Source organism: Perca fluviatilis, chromosome 9 (genome assembly GCF_010015445.1).
Source record: "Perca fluviatilis chromosome 9, GENO_Pfluv_1.0, whole genome shotgun sequence".
Lineage (NCBI taxonomy): Eukaryota > Metazoa > Chordata > Actinopteri > Perciformes > Percidae > Perca > Perca fluviatilis.
In genome coordinates, this window is record NC_053120.1 from 30,060,688 (window position 1) to 30,078,698 (window position 18,011).

Consider the following 18,011-nt stretch of genomic DNA (forward strand, 5'->3'; position numbering starts at 1 on the left):
GACCCCGGGGGATGTGAAGGAGAAACTTGCTGGGAGGCAACGGGAAGCTAATGAGTATAATGGTAAATGTATACAAGGAGAGGGAGAAAACCCTCTCTATTCATACCAATTAATACAATCTTATCAATGGAGTGTACTGTAGAAGGAGGGCCCATGTCTAACCCCTTGCCCTCCTCCCCACTTCCACCTCTCAAGCGTCTGTATTATTCAACACGGGCCAGGCTACGGTCATTAGCCCTGTGGGAGGCTGGGCCAGGCCTGGGGAGTTAAGGAGATTTTAAAAACCACTCACTCCTCACATCAAAACAAATTGTGCCAAATCAAAGGGGCTCAAAAAAAATCGCCATTGTTGTAAAGGCCGCGTTCTGCAGCGTCAAAATACAAAGATACAAGATAGCATTAGATAGAAGTAGCTTCATCAATCAATCAGCATTTAAGAAAAAAGGGATTACTAATGATTAGAATGTTGTGACATGAAATAATAAAAATTTAAACCATGATTGTGTTAAATATCTTTGCATAATAACTACAAAATTGTGGCATCAATACATTTGTTTGATTTAATGCAGCTTAACAAGGTGACATTTGAGATTTCGTTATTTTTTTCTATATCATTAGAAGTGTAAACAGGATTTTTTCAGTTTCTTGTTAGAAACAAACGCTTAGCTCATTGAAAATGAAGACAGTAATTCCATTGCAGCTGTGGACACCACACCAAAAACCTGATGAAAACATAACTAACCCACACGCCATCACATTCAAACACACACTGTGAAAATCCTGAGTACCAAAAATTATATTTTCCTCTAACAAGTGAATATATCCATATAAAAAAAAAAGATATTTCAAGAACTTGTGATGTTTTATACATTGTGATGAAGAAATGTGTTTTGATGTGTCTTGTTTGAAATTACTGCATGTATGTATGTATTTCTAGATTATTAACGAAACAAGTGAATCTGTGCAGGGAACTAGTTACAATAATCTCACCCAATTTGCAGATTTTTACTCTTTGAATAGATTTGTTTGGAGTTATAAATAAACAACAAGATTTTTTTTAAGATGGAGATTTTCTTGCAGTGCATGAACGCACTTCTGGCTTTCTTGTATCTAAACACACATTTGACCCTATATAGATTAAACCACACATAAATTAGATTTTTCCCCTTTAACTACACACTGAAAAACAGAAAAATCTATAAATATACAAATATCTCTTATTTCTGGGTGGGAGAAAAACGTGCTCTGGTTTATTGGCATTTCTTTAAACCAATTACAATCGTCTTGGGCGGTGCTAAGTGCCACACGGAGCAACGGTGCCTCTGCAAAATAGCCTCTGGGGAACTTGTTTTGGTGGAACATGTGTACGTTCAAAAGTTGTTTTAGTCGTGCAACAGAAAGCTCAGACTGGACAGATAGTCTAGCAAGCTGTCTGGATTTAGCCTGCAGAGATCTGAGAAAAAGTTAACCATAGTCCTCATAAATCGACCAAAGTTTCCAGCGGAATTTTGTCGGCAACGGAGCAATCCCGGAAATGGAACATCGAGGATAAAGACTACAGTGCACCAAACCTTATACAGTACCACATATGCCCAACAGATGGCACCTGCAGCTATGGAAACCTGCTGAAAATACGGAAAACTTTATGACTAGTGTGGAAAACACTATCGGATAATATGCTTTTGTCCAGATTCGATTCTTTCATGATACGTGGGTGCCGATTCAATTTGTACTGCGATTTTCAATTTTTGCGATTCTAGAAGTATGGCAATTTTCTTCTTTTAATTCTTTAACAAAAACAAAAGTTGGAAAATACACTTTTAGAGACAATATATCATCAAACATTCCTAAAAAAAAACTCATTGTTTTCCAAGAAGAATGCACATCACAACAGTCAGTGAGTCTGACATTTATTTAATTTGGAAAGAAGTACATAACGTGTATATTTTGCATTTTCTGCTTTCGGTCTGTTTTGCTGGACACGCATATGATGTAGTCGCTGTCAGCAATACCGTATGAACAGAAAATATTTAGATGAATCATTGGTAGAAATAATAAGAAATACTGATTCTGGGGAAAAGAATGGTTGCAAAATCACGATACATATGATTTTAGATTTTTTTTTTCACCCCTATTACTTAGTATGATAACTTTACTTTAGTCACTATGCCATGTTTAGTATAGCTTAAAGGTTCCCTGTGCAGTTGTGATGTGCTCCATAGCGCCGCCAGTGGTAAAAAAAAGTTACCTCTGAATCGTTACGGCAGTACAGCTGAAAGAAATTGAAGTGGTATGCAGTTTAAGGAAGCATTTGAACTACCTGAAAGGGCAAACAAATGCATCAAAAGCAGCAGAAGAAAAAGCAATGCCTCGATCTATCATTTTGAAGGTCATTTATCAAGGTGGAGAAATATATATGACACCAGGAGGATTTGCCTTCCAGAAATCACAGAGGGGACTCAAATGAAGGTTAATCACTATATAACTTTCTATACGTCTAATCCTATACTCCAGATTTCATAGAGCATAGCTGTAAAAGCCCTCCGTCAGCAATAACTGTGCCTAACCTGTGCCCCGCATGCTCAAAGCTCTAAAATATCACATCCAACTCTGAGAATAAGTGGGAAATTAATGAGGAAAGTGCTGTGCTCAACCTTAGATAGGTATCACAGAAAGGGTGAGCAGCTCGCAGCTCATGTACAATAGAAGCTCGCTAATCCGAACCCTCCAAGATAGAGGTTGTTTGGACTTTGGAGAAATGTTCTGAGGGATAAATACTGATTTGACATTCTTGTAGACTTGGGTGCATCTGCATGTGACCTAAAATATACCAAAACTGGCAAGTATATTTAGTTAGCCTGGTAATCAAGATTTAACTATTAGTTTATTAACAATTAATTGAGTTAAGCTGCATTAAGAAGAAAACCATAAGTATCAAATCATATTATCAGTATATCCTTTAGTCATAACTGCATGTAATTATAATTTTTTGTAACATAGATTCTTTTATCTTTGTACATTATTTACTTTCATGTTTCATAACATGACAACCCTGTATATAAAGGTTTTTTTTAATAACAAGCTATTCTTTGTGTCCTTCCATCAATCCTTGTATTTAAGCGACTTTGAGTCTATGAAAAGCGCTATATAAATTCAATTTATTATTATTATTATTATTATTCTTAGCATGTATCCAATTGAATGTGATTACACAGTGTACATTAACTGATTTTGCTTTTCAATGTATCATCCCTTTGAGCGAGGGCTGAGCATATCAGTGATCGTATTCTGCCCCTTAGTGGAGGAAATACTCCATAACCTGAGTGAAGCAGGATAATAGGAGGCTTGATCTTCAGAGGCTGAGCAGCAGGCTGGATTGTGGACATCTGCAGCTCATGACCTAGTGCTTCACTCAGCCTTTGATGGACCAAAGCAATCTCACCGGCCCCTTAGATTTAAGTAGCTGAAATCTGTCTTTCCTTTAAAACAAGTCCCTCTCCACAAAGTCACTCCTATGGCTCTTTAAAAGCGCAGTGACACTTTAAATGTAAATTCAGGTTTGTGAACATAAAAAAACTGAACTAAAAGTCAGTAGCAACTAAAAAGAATAGAAAATCCAAGTTTGGATGTTTTCATGATATGGCTTCAAAAGCTGCTTGCTGTTTTGTTTTTTTGGCTGCATCATGTGCAGATAATCAGAACCAGTAAATGAACCCTGAACCCTGGAAATTCATTCAAAATATGTTCCTGCAAATCCCTCTCAGTAGAGCTGTCGAGACAAATTAAGGAAGCAAAAAAACCTCCTCATAACGCCAAACTGATTGTTACTGCAGCAGCAGTGAATGCACTGAAATTTTAGTATGAGGGTTGGAATTAGATACAGTTGCACATACATGTGTAAAACAAATTTGTTACAAATACTACTAGTGGCCACAATTAAGTGTATTACAATTTGGTGCTTGGAACTTGATCATTCCTCAAGCAAAATATGGATATCAAAATGTATGACTTTATGAGATGGAGCACATACTATAAGGCTCCAAAAGGCCAAATGTAAAAAACAGTTGGAGTCATATAATGGCCTTGTTAATGCTTTAGGTTTATCCATGCCATTCTATACCATCTTAAACTGCATGCCATACATTTTATACTACTTGTATGGTACTTAATGTATTTGAATTTTACCGTATTTGTAGCTAGAAAAATATAAAAACAGCTAAAAACTGAATAAAGACAGTTGAGTTCTACTGAAAATGATAGTACACTATGTAACAAGCTGAAAGAAAAAATAGGGATGCAATTGTATTATTATTATTATTATTATAATTATTAAGTGTCACAAACTAGTAAATAATGAAATTCAGCAAATATCCACAATTGAGAAGCTGGAACTAGGAAATGTTGCAATTTTTGTTTGAAAATAATCAATTAAATCAAAATGGTTAACGATTCATTTTCTGTCATTTAAATAACGTGATGTATGTAGGGCAGTGTAGAGCATGTCCTAAAAGATCCTCATTTAAAGGGCCAACATCATAGAATAATCATTAAAAATAAATATTGAGGGCGCCTGGGTAGCTAACCTGGTAGAGCGTGCAACCATATACAGAGGCTCAGTCCTCGACGCAGCGGCCGCAGGTTCAGTTCTGACCTGTGGCCCTTTGCTACATGTCATTCCCCCTCTCTCTCCCCTTTCAAATCTAAGCTGTCCTGTCACAAAAATGCCACACACAAAAATAAGAAATATATAAATATTGAATTGGAAATTAACTTCTACAGATACACAGCTTCTTATAAAAAGGCTGTGTGTTGCCCAGTTGTTTAGTAATGACCAGCTTCAATGCTGGTCATACTTCAATGTATCTATGAGACAATATGACTAAATAACTATATAGGATGTATTTTGCTGAATTATATATGTAAATAAACATAATAATAAAAATAAATAAACATCATAATGTAATGTAATAATTACCTCATAAGAGCAATAAATGAACGACTGATTTAATGATTAAGATCATGAGGGTATAATTTGTGGTGACAATTTCAACATCAAAAATCACAATAGTGGCTTACATTTTAAGAAAATTAAACAAAGACTAGAGAATTGTAATTGTATCAGTGATTCTGTTTCACACTGGAGAATAATCAACAGCCAGCTTGTCACTCTCTACAACCTGCCAAGTGTAGGAGTGGAAGAACTGACACATGTAACTGACATCTCAGATTTAATTTGACTGGTAATCACACCCAGCTATAGTTTCAGAGTATTTCACACATCTGAGCTACAGTTTCAGGTGTTAAGCCGGTAAGGAGACATACAACTGTGCCCGAATGATAACACCTCTTCAGAGACGGTCACATTTTTGGGTTTATGCTCTGCCATTGTGATTGTAATGATGATAATACTGACAAAAACATGCGGACTCCACACAACACACATCTTCTTGCTTTTCAATTAAAACGCAATCAACACTCGTTTTAAGCTCAACGTTACCGGCTCAAATAGTGGCTATTTGAAAAAGTTATAAACGTGTGTCGCTTCACGGCAAGTAACCTTCTGGTGATTCTTCTCTGAATCATAAACCGTGAGCTGATAGTAGCATTTCTACCAAGAGACAACATTTTACTAATACCACCAGTGTTTGTCAAATTTGGGAAATCATGCTGAATAATTTAAATTGAAAAGAAAAAAAAACGTGAAGCCGACTTACCAGTCTATGTTGAAGCACTGATTCAACCACATGGCTCTTAGAAAACACACCTGTAACAGAGAGAAAATGTTCTTTAACTTTGTTAATGAAGCCAAAAGCTGCTCACTACACAGATCACCGTCACTTCCTTTAAAAACTAAAAAACATTTCAGGTTTCAGTAAGATTTTGTGATTACATCTGACACACCCTGCCTCGGGGAATCCATGGATGTCCCTCCAAATTCAGACTCTGTTTTGGGATTCAAAACTAAAAGCGGAGGACATAATTTCTTGTAAGATACCTCCACACAAGGACACAAGGAAATGTGAGTTTAGCAGGGTAAGGTAATGAGTGCTTAAATGATTAGTTAATTATTCGATTGAAATTACCCTTTGTGTTGTTTTTTCGACATTGGCATCACTTCGTAAATGTTTGTGGTCCAGACCTTTCTTTTCTTCAGATTTTATTAAAATTAGTGCAGTGCCTGTTCAAAACGTGCCTGTTCGGAATCGGCCGATTGCTTGGTATTGCTGCCTGCAGCTTTCTCGAGAACCGCTCATCTAAACAACTTTACACTCGACACCGTGCTTTAGGGATGTCACGAGAACCGATACCTTTCGATTCTAAAATGACAAAACACCGACGATGCCCATTTTTTTGAAGCACCGTAAGCACCGTGAGCACCGATGCCAGTGTTAGCATCGGTGCCGCGCCTCTTCTGGAACTGATGGGGGCAGTATACGCTTCAGAGTGTTCCAGTCGATACTTACTGTACATTCAAGTAGGAGGTCACGAACAAGTGGAACTATACGTGGCAAAGAGAGCCAAAGTCACGCCCTTCTACTTCCGGTCCATGGGGCCTATCTTTCGAAAAAATGTGAACGAGAGTCAATGGAGAGATAATAACTATTTTTTGATCCCGTTTGAATTGAGCCATGGGGCCCTACCTTGCAATCAGCGCAATTGCCTTTGTACACCGACGCATGTATCATTCCTATTTTGCACCCGACGCACAGCGGACTTTTCCCTCCACAGACGCACGTCGGTAAATTAGGGAATGTATTTGCGCTCCAGGGGGCGGTTCTGCGAAAAGAGGAGGCGTGTTCCGGCGCAAACGTTACGTGGTCCTATTTTGAGGAAAAAAGGGGGAGTTCTCTGCGCTTCTGCAGACCACAACAATCCGGTGCAACCAAGGCAGGACACAACAGAATAAATAGCAAAAAATTGCCGGTGCGTGGTCCTAATTTGCAGTTTCAGAAAACAATTCCGCCACTGACCAGGAAAAACCTGGTCTAAAGTCAGTGGCGCTAGTCTAAAGTCAGTAGCGCGTTATTCAGATGCTATTTTAGGGACGAATGCTTGGCCATAATGTAGCGTGTGCACAACGCGCATACACTTCTCTCATCTACAGCAGTTCCCATTTTTGAAAATCATACATAATTACAAAGAAAAATATTACTGAAAATGCGCTTCAGGTGTTTGGATAGGTCAGGAGGCACTTTACAGTACAGTCCTCAAAAAGTCGCAGCATTCTTTGTGGCTTGTTGTGTTTTACACAACATTTCCATGAATCATGGATGTGTTGATGACATAAATGAGGAAATATTAGAGGATTTAAGGAGACGTGATGTTGAACTACGGTGGGATTGGACACTCCGGCGGAATCTGGTCCGGGAGTAATGCGCAATGTGCTCCTGATGGAGCGGGTGGACGGAGATGGAGTGGGGGGAGGAGGAAGGGGCACAACAGGTGCAGGTGGTGCGTTTGGAGGCCCATGCTCCATGGCTGCAGCAATCCTCTCCAGACTTGAGGAGATGCGCCCGAGAGGCCGCAGCAACATCGCCACCCGGCAAGACAGGCATTTATTATCATATCATATTTATCATATCTTCAAGATCTTCTTCATATTCACACTCCTTCCCGCACTCTAAGATCTGCTTCTGCACTTACACTTTTTCTGCCACGCACTAGGACAGCTTCTATGGGGTCACGAGCTTTTGGCTATGCTGCTCCCCATTTATGGAACTCTCTTCCTGTGGAAGTTCGAAACAGTTCTAGTCTCTCAGTTTTTAAATCTCGTCTTAAAACGTATCTGTTTAGGCAGGCTTTTATGTGATTAATGTTTGATGCTGTACTGGTTTGATTTTTCTTTTTCTTCTTTAAATGTTTTTTTATAAATTTTGTAAGGCGTCCTTGAGTGCCATGAAAGGCGCCTTTAAATAAAATGTATTATTATTATTATTACTTTGCCGCATCCCGGACAGCTCCCGCTGGCGTGCGCCAGACAAATCCGCCATCATAATAGCAATCCGCCATGGAACAAGCGCGCCTGCTCTTAAAGGGAATGAAAGATGACGCTCTGATTGGTTATTGTCACGTTACGCCCAAACCACACCTAGCTACTTCAGACCAACCCATTTTAGATTTGCGTCGGGCGCAAGACTCATTTATCCTGCCATTATAATAGCAACAGCGCCAGAGATCCGCCCACAAAGCTACTTGCGTTTGGCGTTTCATACTTGCGTTTCAGATCGTTAAAATAGGGCCCATGATGTTCATCAGTTTAATAGAAAATTTCGCAAGTCAAGAAAGTCTCAGTTTATTGTTAAACTGTTGAAATATAAGACTGTGAAAATACGTAATTAGAAAGACTACACACTTCAAAGTCGCACGAATGACGTCTCGCTGAAACTACGATGTCTGTGTGTATCGCACAGGGGATGTAACGTTACTCAAATGAGAAGAGGATCTTGGTTGTTCTTCTGCTTATCTGCTGAAAACACTTCATTGGATAAAACCCATCAAGTAAGATAACGTTACATGTGTTGTGGAACAGCGCTAAGCTAGCTAGCTAGCGAGCAAGTTGAGCATCAAGCCAGGTGACGTAAATTGTGTGAGACGAGAGATGTAGTTCACTGAGAGGTTTCACAAAAAAATGAGTGGTCATATGACAAACCTACGCCTAACTGAGACTTTCTTTGGTTGAAAAATTATCTTTTAAGTTGACGAACATCATATTTGTAATCCATGGATCAATTCAAACGGGATCAAAAAATAATTTGCCTATTCATGCCCCGTTCACTACCATTCATATTTCGTTCCGAATTAAGGTCCCATGAGGATGAGGATATGCAATTTTGCCAAAACCATCTTCATCTTGTTAGCTGAATGGCTGCACTGCTATATTCATGTTTTCTTTTGCACTGTTTTTGCACAGTCCCTTTTGAAAATATGCCTGGAAGTCTGGAATGTGTCTGGGGACACTTGTTGTTGCACTATGACCATTAATGGCACTTTATTATGTTGTTCTATGCTCTATTGCACGTTTTGTATGTCTTGTTATGGCATTTTTATATTTTTCAAATATTTTAGAAGTTCATGTTTCAAGTTCAAGTACATGGAATCTTAGAAAATCCTTTTTTTTACCGTGGTATCGAAATTGGCAGCGAGAATCTTGTTATTTTACTGGTATTGGAACAGACTACTGAATTTTTGGTATCATGACACCCCAACTGCGCTTCATTGGGTCGTGAGCAATACACCTGTCATGACATAGTTGCGTCCCCTAGAAATGCTAAGAGTATACGCAACTATGTCATGACAGGTGTATTTGCTAACAGTTATCTATTTGGGACCAGGCTATTTCCGGGAATAAAAGCATTCATTCCAAAATTTACATCGCTGGTGCTTTAAATGTTGTTAAATGAGTTTGCTACAATGTAACATCTCTGGTCTCTCTTTTTTTTAACTCTTAAATGTACTGTAGCACACACCGGAGAGCCAGCTGTAACCAGCATGCTGTTCAGCAATGTAAAAGTCAATAGGGCCCTCTCACCAGGGTTCCCAAATCTCTTCTGCCCCTCTTGTTTTGTTGATTTATTATTTTCAAGCCCCCGCCATGCTTTGCAGTGCAGCTTTCCAGCCATAGAAACTTTCCCCTTGGTCTAGGAACCTTGCGTTCACAGGGATCAGTGTCTTAATTAAGTTACGTGGCAATTTTCTGGGGCCAGTTGCTGATTGGAGGGAAGGAACTTTCAGGTTAGGGTTTTCAGGGATGACACAGTCGCTGATTGGTCAAACACATACAGTGCAGCTGGTTCAACGGCCCACCTCTTCATTCATAAAACAAGGAAGTACCCTAGTATAGATTTATGAACATTTTAGTACGAGGGGGAAAATTTGTCTTTGTTTGATAATGTTAAAATGAATGTATATTATTTTCTGATTGTTTGACAAGGGTTTTAAAGCACAAATAATCATCAAACACCCAACATATGATTTACTGTGGAGACAGACACTCTTAGATTCATTCTGCTCTTCTGAATTAAATTTATATTTAGCCTCACTGTGCTGTTTTAACACTTGGCCCCACCTAGGGGGTGCGCCCCCCAGTTTGTGAACCACACAGCGTGTACATAACGCACTACTAATAAATATGTCCCATAAATCTCAAAAGCTCACACTTGACCCACCAAATGTGAAGTTGATCGGATAAACGTCCGTCAAGAAATTCAAAGGATGGACAGACAGACAGACAGAAATGATCATGAGGCATTTCTGTACCGTTCTGGCGTAGACAGGAGGGGCTTGAGGGGAGGGACAAAGAGGGCTCGGTTTTCGGAGAATTTGCATGTAATTTGCATACTGGCGAGAGACCGCACCTCAACAGGCATCCTCACACATGCGGTATAACCGCATATCTGAAATGGCTTCCACAAGTTCACCTGGAACCCCCAAATCTCAAATAAGTCTGTTTATCTCTGCCATTTTTTTTTTTCACATAGAAGCAGGCTGGTTTACTGTTTTAATGTAAGCTGGGCTGTTTTGGCAGAGGTTAGCTGAACAAGCACTAATGTTAGCTAATACCACATCAGCTAGCCCACTTGGGGGTTTAAAGTGATATTAATAGTGCACTGATTGAGTTTTTGTATTTATCTTGTAGCACTTGTGCCATGATGTGTCTTTAAGAGGACTGCCTGCTAGATCCCTCCAACAGTCTGCATTTATTTTGTACCCACTATATATATTAGTACCACACCTCCAGAGGGACCTTGACACTTTCCCAGACTTCTCCAGGACCCTGTGTAGCTCAAACTTTAAATTTTGTTTTGGATATTTATTATGTAAATTAAATGCACACCTAAAGTGTCTTGTCAATTGTCAATTGTCTTGTCAATTACAGGATATACAAGATATTTCTTGGAGTGGGACCATGACAGAGTGACAGAAGAGTCTGCCACTGAGTAATTTTACCACCCATCCAGTGCCCTCTGGGGCCACAGGCTACAGCAGAACTGAGGGCAGCCATTAACCCTATGATTCCCTCCCAGGACAGTGGATACCTGTACAAGGATTCCTGTGGAGGTGTGGTCTCTTGCCAGTATGCAAATTATATGCAAATGACCCTGTAAACCATGCCCTCTTTGCCCCTCCCCTCAAGCCCCTCCTCTCTACGCCAAAATGGGGACAGAAAGTTGAAACTGAAAATCAGTGACGTTGTAAAAATCCTGACAGCGTAAAAAAAGACAAACAAAAAATGTAGATTGAAATTGAAAAACACATCATAATGCAAAAAAAAAATTTAAATTGAAATAATATAACAGGATTGTGAGATTATAACTTTTTGATGTTTGTGTTTTATATTTTAGTTCAACATTTTTCAGTATAATATTTGCCAATTTTTATTTTCAATACCACAGGTTACTGTCGCTGTTCTAGCTCCATACTTTTCTCTGTTATATTTAATTGTTTACGTAATAACTTTGAATTTGGACTGTTGGTCAGACAAGTAATTTGATGACATTCACCTTGGGCAAATTTTTCACTACTGAAAACATTAATCAACAAACTAATCATCAATGAAAATAATCATTGGATGTAGCCCTGGTCATGTTGCCACAGTATGTTCTGTATGTCACAGCAGCAGTATCATTCATTAACCTAAATCTCAAGTAAGCACCATCCCCAAAGTTATAAAGGGACAGCCAATAATGTTTTTTGGTTATTCATGAACTTAAACCTCAATGTGAACATCAAAACAGAATTGCTAAAGTAATGCCTTAAGGTTTAAAATGTCAATAACATGGAAACTGGAACTGAAATGATTTGTCAAATATTCAGTGACTCGATCATCAAAGAATTAATCTGCAACTATTTTGATACTGTTACCAGGGGCGTAAATATAAATACTATAGGCAGGCAGTGCGTTTGTAGTGGGGCCTGTGAGAGAGTGGCCCTTCCAGCAATGAACTTGCGTTACATCAAAAACTGTGCCATATACACTCGAAAAGGTAAACCCATCCCCGCCATGGTTTTCTTTTCTGGGTAAAATAGTCTGTAGCAATCCATAGCTAAATGATATGCTCATTCTAAGTGAACAATAAAAACTACATATAAACTATAATAACTATTTCATTTAATAAATAATTTTTGTCATATACAGACAGTGTTGGGGTAGTTACTCAAAAAAAGTATGTATTCTCCTTGAACCGTAATGTTCTGTCCTGTATCTAGATACGTATCAGATCGTCTTATATGGGACAGATGCACACCCCTTGTAACTGTAATGCGTTACATTACTGAGTTACAAACAAATGTAATCTGATTACAGCAATGCGTTACCCCAAACACTGTAAGCAGATACAGTATGCAATGATGATTGCTGGGCAATATGTATGTTGATGTTGTCCAATGTCAAGTCTCTATTCGATCATGTGATGATACAATGCGATATACGTTCGTTCTTCAGACAAAACAAGCTTTTACTGACCCAGTCTTGACGTCTGAGATATCATGACTGACGTTGTTCACTATTTTCTGACAATGTAACACCATAATGGAAATAATCTTTGGTTGCTGCTCTAATGGGAACTGGCATTTATATTTTCATGTCATACGACTGAAAACAGAAAACTGAACAGCTCAATATATGTTCATTACCAAGAGAAATAACTGTGATAGTTGTTAATTTCATGCAGACAATTTAATAAGTCAAAGTAGTGATTCAGCCAGTGTGATTATATTAAAACATGCCGCCCCCATTTCCTCACCTCTGATATATTTTTGCAGACCTCAATGTTCTTGGTACATCCACCTGATTACTAAAATATCTCATCTCTGCAGCTGTTCCTCAGCTGAGTTGCTAATTCAGGCCAGTGTATTCCCATTTAAGTAGTCCCAGGTGTTTTCATTTATAGCTGTGTAAGCAGCCAGCTAGGCTGCAGAGAACACATAACTGTTTGCTATGCTGAGCATTCAGGGACTTTAGGCATCTTGGTTAAAATATTTGACCTTGTAAAGTGACATATAATCAATTTGTGGATAACATGCCTCGACCATCCGATTTATTTAGTCGAGCAGTTGACTCCTTTACTCTAGGTGGTATATTAATGCAGTGAAACCTACACTAGGCTGTTAAGCTGCCACTGACTTCTTCCTATATGTAAGCTCATCCTTAGACACCTGCAAGGAGTGAAGGACTCACTTATGTAGGTCTACTGATAACGGATATACGAGAATAAGATACCCACTCACTGTCTGCAGTAGAAACAATACTAATTTTAAACTATGCTGTAAAAAAATTTTGTTTGATGATTGATGAAAATGACATCTATGTAATAAAGCGAGAAGTATCTGTATGTATGTATGTATGTGTGTCCGTGTTTGGGGGCGTGGTTGGTCGAAAGGTAACCTGCACGTCACACACAGACGCCACATGCGGAACGCTTTACAACAGCGTGTGTGTGTGTGTGTGTGTGTGGGTGGGTGGGTGGGGGGGGTAGTCAAAAGGTTAACCCCTTTGACTACCGCCTTTGACTCTCTTCCTGCTTCTAACGTTAGCAACATATGCATATTAAGTGGTTTGGGGTCCTTCTGTAAGTAATTTTTGGGTACAATTTGGTTTTGAATAATTCTACAAGCAGCAATACCACAGGTCAAGCAATTGGCCCATTCCAAACAGGCCCATTTTCAGTGGGCACTGTACTAGTATTGCAAAAGAAAAATTCACATATTATTGATAAGAGGATTCTGACAAAATGGTCTCTGGAAGGAACTTGTTTTGGTGGAACAAAACCCCACAGAAGACAACATCACATACTATTAGGGCTGCACAATTAATCGTAATTTTATCGAAATCGCAATATGGACAAGTGCAATATCTAAAACGCAGGGGGGCACAATATTTGTTAAAGGCAAAATATGTGTCAAACCATTCTGAATGAAGTAGTGTGGTGCTGCAGAGACGTCCCGGGCTTACAAATCCTATCCTAAGGAAAAAAATCTTTGTGGGGCAACCTCTAGCTCACCCAGTAGAGCATGCAAAAAATCACGCTATAATCATTTTCATTTTAATACTTTTCAATGAAAATGAGAATAATGACAAAAAATGATCATTCCCTCCAATATTGTGAATCAAATCGCAATCACAGTATCAGTCAAAATAATCGCAATTAGATATTTTCTTCATATCATGCAGCCCTACTTACAATATTAAATCAAGTTAACTGTTTACTCAGTACAGTAACTTAAACTTCATAAATTAGCTGGATACATGGTTAAACCTGATTTGCTCTTACCAGTGTATTGCTGTGTATATTTTGTCCTTAGCAAATCCCTGCCAGTCCCAAAATTACCCAGTGTGACTATACCAAAATGATGACTTTGATACCCTGTCTAAATGTCTTAATACAGATGCTGAAAAAGGTTTGAGACACCATGGCCACTGCAAGAATCCGAGTTGTCACATCTACTAGACTTACTGTAATGGTGCGTTCAATTGCAACTCGTATCCTGTCATCCAGTGGTTCTTGTTATTATTGTTTAACAGCAATTGACTGGTGTGGGATCCCGTGGGATTAGGCTCCGGGAGCAGCGTCCCAATGCAGTCCTCCAAACCGGAACGCGACACACACACACACACACACACACACACACACACACACACACAGTCAACACAACTCCTCAGTGTCGTCACAAACACCTAAACCACGCCCGTAGCTGCCAGTAGCTCCTCACAGGACAATGATTGGTCCAACCACAGTGGTTCGGACACAAACGCATTACTTGAAGCCTGACAATATAAATTTTCATTTGATATCGTGATCCAACGAGAATCCAGCTTCTTTACCTTTCGCTCCACAGCGCTGTGGAGGAGGGTCTGGCTAGACCACACAGCATTCTCAGATGGAAGAAAAACATGCTCTGGTTTATAGGCATTTTTTAAACCAATCACAATCGTCTTGTGTCAATGACGGTGCCTCTGCAAAATAGCCTCGGGAAGGAACTTGTTTTGGTGAAACGTGTACGTTCAAAGGTTGTTTTAGTCATGCAACAGAAAACTCTAGCTGTCTGGATGTACCCTGCAGAGATCTGAGGAGCAGTTAACTATAGTGCTGCAACTAATGATTATTTTGGTAGTCAACTAATCTTTTGATTTTTTTTCGATTATTCAACGATTATTTTAGTCACGCCCTCGATCTCTGCTTCCATTGGGTGGGGCTCCTGTACCGGGCTCCAGTGCATGTTTTACCTCACCTGCTCAAGTCTGTACACCTGTGAATGTCACCTAGCTGTCCTGTTTCTGCCTTAACGTAACTTCACTTCCCATAGAAAATTCAAATAATGACCCATGAAACATAAGAATATAAAACTTAAGCTTGATAGCTTAATCAAATATATTTGTGAAATTAATACTGGTGGTTACAATCAAAATAAAATAAATTAATTAAATAATACACTAATGTGCAACTGTAAATGTAGCGCTCTAGAATCTTTGGTCCTGCACCAGCGACAAGATGTTGGAATAAAACATCATTGGTCATTTCTATGACGACTTGTAAAACAACATAGTTAATATTGAAGAAATGTATTATTATTACTGTCAATTATAACATTATTGCCTCAGCACCATAGAGGGTCTCCCTCACTCCTGTTTCTTTTTTTGTTTATACTGAAATAGTAATATCTATGTAATTAGACTTCCATGGAGCGGGGGTATCCAACTATCTAACAGCCAGTGTGGGAAATAGTAGCCAGAGACAGATCAAGTCAAAACACTAACACAAGCACTATTTGTTTTTACGAGGTCAGATTTATATATTTAGCAGCCTATATGGATTTATTTTTTCAAAGAAGCGGTCTCCTCTCTTCGCGTCTCTAACGTAACCTCTAACCCAAGTGAGGGAGCGGTACCGCAGCATGTGGCTCGCCTCTTGCCTCCTTTTCAACATAAAATAAAAAAATTTAAAAAGTCATAAAATTCGCAGGTCGCACAAGTGCAAAAAATGACTCGCACCGTCTCAAAAAATGGTCGCAAAATGCAGTCTGGAACCCTGCCCCTTAAGAACATATCTGGAACGACACGTCGACAATGAAATTATGCATCAACAAAATTTTTATAATCAACGTTGAATTGACTAATCGTTGCAGCCCTACTATAGTCCTCATAAATCGACCGGAAATTAGAATGCTAACACAAAGAAAGCGGAAGGTGGCAGATATCCGGCCTGAAATAAGGGTCAACCGGCATAATTTCCGGCAGCACCTGAACAATCCCAGAAGTGGAATGTCGTTGATATAGACTACTTGCTAATCAATGCGATTTGCATCATTACTCAATATTATTGTATCACACAAATGTAATTTGAGCATCTATAAAATGCAACAAATTGCACTGTGGGATTGTCAGCGGAAAATACACAGAAAGAAAGTAGAAATTACTGTACATGCCTTCTGTAGGGAACCTTTGAGGGCACTATATAGTGGATACATTTTAGACACTTAAGTAAGTAAAATAGGGGATGGTAATAGTCTTGTCTTTATTTTATGCTGGCTCAGTAGCTTTGTCATTGAAGAACTTCCATAGCTTTAGGTATGTATTTTTTGTTTTTAAATCAAAGCATTGATTACATTAAAAAATGTGCTTAGATGCTGTTAATCTTTTGCTGTGCTTGCTCTGCACTTAGCATTCTGCAGTACTATCTCATCTTGACTTGCAGGTTAATTAGAGTTCAACTTTGCTTTAGCCACTGACATTACTTTTGGCGTTAACAGCTTCCCTACAATATGGGTCTCATAATTTCCCCACAACTACTCTCAAAATCACTCTAATGGGCCATTTAAAGTCAGCGATATGAAACTTACTTACTTTACTAGTCATGTAGGATAGTTCTACTTCAAATGGTTTGCATGGGCTATATCCTACGTAAATATCAATGTAAAAATCAATTTAATCTCGTCTAAACTCAAAAACACCTATTTGTGCTTTTGTACAAAGGGAAATAATTTAGCTAGATAGCAAAAAGCTGCCTCCACCAGCTGTGACTTTATTTTGACAGGCTATGCGACAGTCAGCTAGCTGCTCTGCCCACAGGCTGAGCCACAAAGGCAAAACTGTATCAGCAATGTCTTGGAGAAACACTTAATGTAGCAAAGCGAACAAATCTAAAGTTGAGGTAAGACTCGCTGCAGCTCTCTCAGTAGTCGGCCACTCACTGCAGTGTTTTAATACCTTGACAAAGACCCGCGACAGCGACACATCGCTGACTAATGACCATACCTGGCTGCAATGTCTCCCTGCGCACATCAAACTGTACATCAGGCTGTAGTAACACCTACCTCAGGACGACGACTCATGTCCTTACGTTTGTCATTGCACCCATAGCACCTGACACGGTTACTCGCCTTTACCTCTGTTAGACTGTCGCCATTTTGCTTTAAAATCACGCAGGTTGCACTCTGGTCCAGAGGAGAGGGATGTTCACGGCGGAGGTAGAGGAATGAGCGTCACCGAAACTGCACACCGACTCTTTATGTCCACTTAATTCTTCGCCATTCAATAGCCTACATTTAGACCAGCTCACATTAATAACTTAAACACATTAAAGCGACAAATGTTGGCACATTTGAACTTGGAGGATAACAGAATGTGACAACACATTTCTTTTTAAAGTTTGTAAGTGACATGATGTGCACGACCTTGAACTGCATGCTACTTAAAGGGATAGATCAGATTCTTTTTAAGTGGGATTGTATGAGGTAGGCTACTTATCCATACTGACAGACTTATGTCTAAATAGTGGACTGTCACTACAATATGGGTAAACAACAACCACAAAATTGCAATGTAGCCTATCTATTATTTATTTAAGTTAGCCTACTGTAAACAGGGAAAGGTTGGACTGAGTGTCAGTGTACAGTTGCTCTGTTGCTCTCTTCTGGGTTTAACAATGTCATCATCCACAGTGTAACTTGGACAGAGAGGGTTAAATGTGTCTTATGTTATCATGAACTGAATTTCAAAATGGTTGTAATGAAAG

The 18,011-nt window shown here is 39.1% G+C and overlaps 1 protein-coding gene across 2 annotated transcripts in view; it reads right to left on the bottom strand.

Annotated features, from left to right (window-relative positions):
- The window catches only part of znf644b (zinc finger protein 644b), a 37,795-nt gene extending 20,403 nt beyond the window's left edge, over window positions 1-17,392 (bottom strand). For both annotated transcript variants that reach the window (XM_039810771.1, XM_039810772.1), the window contains exons 1-2: window positions 17,311-17,392; window positions 5,715-5,764 (exon numbers count right to left, since the gene is read on the bottom strand). The gene's annotated coding sequence lies outside the window, so the exon portion shown is untranslated. The remainder of the gene's footprint in view (window positions 1-5,714; window positions 5,765-17,310) is intronic.
- Between the last annotated feature and the right edge of the window lie 619 nt (window positions 17,393-18,011).